Source organism: Camelus ferus, chromosome 9, assembly GCF_009834535.1.
Source record: "Camelus ferus isolate YT-003-E chromosome 9, BCGSAC_Cfer_1.0, whole genome shotgun sequence".
Classification (NCBI taxonomy): domain Eukaryota; kingdom Metazoa; phylum Chordata; class Mammalia; order Artiodactyla; family Camelidae; genus Camelus; species Camelus ferus.
In genome coordinates, this window is record NC_045704.1 from 41,094,937 (window position 1) to 41,097,634 (window position 2,698).

Consider the following 2,698-nt stretch of genomic DNA (forward strand, 5'->3'; position numbering starts at 1 on the left):
CTATAAATTCACCAAGGAGACAGTCAATAAACATTTGCTGAATGAGTGCTTCATGAACAAATATTGGGAGAAAATCATAGATTTAAAGAGGCATCAAATCTATAATGTTGACTGTGTTAGAGTTCTATTTTTAAAGCAACTCTTTCAAGATTTTTGGACTATTCATCCAGGCAGCTGTCCATTTCCCATATGACCAAGCACATGGAACTACAAGACATACGGCCAAGGTTAAATGGGCAGTTTTCAGCTCTACAGTCCAGTGAATATGATGCATCCAGCAAAGGCTAGTGGTAGGAATTCAGTAATCTTGGCTTTCCCATCACTAAGGCAACCTAATAAGAGGAGCTGTCCCTGAATTAACTTGCAAATAGGAAATGGTCCAAAAGCCTTTTTTTTTTTTTAAATCTCTATCTTTATAATGTACACATACACACAGTTATCTGAAAGTATTGATTGATTGCTTTAACATTTCTGTGGGGTACTTAAAGGTCTGGATTTCTGTGATGGTCAATTTTATGTGTCAACTTGACCAGGCCATGAGATACCCAGATATTTCCTTAAAACATATTTTAGGGATATGTCTGTGAGGGTGTTTCTTGAGATTAACACTTGAACTGGTGGACTCTGGAAAGTAGATTATACTCCCTAATGAAGGTGGGTATCACCTAATCCACTAAAAGCCTAAATAAAGTTGAAGGCTGAATAAGAAAGAATTCTTTCTTTTTGCCTTACTATCTTGGAGTTGGGGCATCAGTCTTCTTGTGTTTGGATTCAGACTCATTCCTTTTATATATATATGGACTATAATTGTTAATGAATGCAAAAAACACGTGAGTAATGAAATGTGTTAAAATTGTTATGACAACTGAATTGAATAATCAAGAAAGTCCTGAGTCTTGAAGTTCATTTGCATGCTTTGTATCAGAATTTTCAAGTTATCTTTCTTTGTTACGAGGGATAGCATATCTGGTTTTGAAGTTTTCCGTTATTTAGAGATTGTGTTCTCCAAGGAACCCCAAGATATCCATTCTGAGTCCAGATGCTCAGAGAGCGGTGTCCTGGCCTATTTTTAAGCCTAAGCTCTCTCTCATTTATATAGGTATCTCCGGCTTTTTGAAAAGAAACAGACATATAGATATACTGAGAAAATATCTGTTGCATAGCCAAAGTAGCTTTCTTTTTGTTATTAATCAAAACTTGTTGAGACTGAGTGTTTACTTAACATCTTTTATAAACATCTTTTATAATGGAATTGAAATAATACCCTGTATTATGTATTATTGCATTTCTGGTTTGGCCAACATCCCTACTAAGGTTTCTTTCTGTCATGCATATTCCAGCCCAATTACCCACTCTAGAGAGAGATTTTTTTTTTTTCCCTAGGTTAAATTATTTGCTATCTAAATACGAATAAGAATGTGGACAGAGGAGGAGGAGGCAGAGGAAGAAGAGGGGATGAAGGGACGGAGAGAAATAAATTTCCTCAGTCACTAAACTAGTAATTATGATATCAGTCTTCATTTATTTTAGGTGCCTTGGTCCATTTTAGGTGCTAGGAGGCAGTCAGTAATTTGGTAAAAGAAAAATAAGCTCTGAATTCTATCACATACAAAGAGAATTACCACTGTGAGCACGCACAGTACGCCAGAGAATGTCTGGAGACATTTTAACATGGAGCATAACAGCTATTTTATTGAGTGCCAAAACTGTACAAGTCTGTTGTTTATGGGTACAATATCCAAAACTTTCACCATTTTAATTTTCACCATTTAACTTTCACCAAATCATTTTAATTCTTACTCTTTTGCTAAGTAAATGGAAAAATCATAGTGGTTACTATAATGTTAAGCTCATATGTCTAGAAGTTGCTAAGATCAGTTTTGAATATGTATCATTTTGTTGTCAAAACCCAATTTCATTACATCATATGAACTTCTTGTTTTCGTACTTGCTCAATCTTCATACTTTAATGCCTTCAACAGCATAACGTCATTCTTTAATTATTGGCAATTTTTTTCACTGGCAAACTCACCAAGATGATGACTTGCCTGTGTAGCTTTTGAAGGAGGACTAATAAAATGGCCACATTTAGGCTAAGTGATTGCTTATTCTTATGCTTGCCCTTGTTGCCGAGTCCAAACTCATTCTGCTCGCTGCACGACAGGCCAATAAATCGGAAGACGAGGTGTTGGGGCAAGGAATGGTGACTTTATTCGGAAAGCCGGCAGACCGAGAGGATGGCAGACTATTATCTTAGAGAACCATCCTGCTCTAGTCAGAATACAGTCTCCTTTTATACAAAAAATAAAGGAAAGGGTGTGGCTGTTGTTGTAATCTTCTTGCTGCAGGCATTCTTTGTTCTTGCAGCCATCCCCATGGGCTAGGTCATGGTGTCCCTGTAAACCTCCAATAAAACAAAGGTTATTCTCTACTACATCTTTAGACCCGTTAACAAACCTGACTGACTGGTTACTACTCACAGCTCCAGGCCCATTGTCAAAACTAAAGCTTTTGATCTTACTGTTTCTACTTTATTCCAGTCATCAAAAGCCACAGTCATACTTGGTCTTTGAGTCTATCTCCAGGGAGAAGGTAACAGAACTGTAACCTTCCAAAGTAAGCTAAATACCAAGACCACACCTTGGGCACTTACAAGATAAGAAGATCCAAAAAAGTGACAATCTCCATATAATTGGTC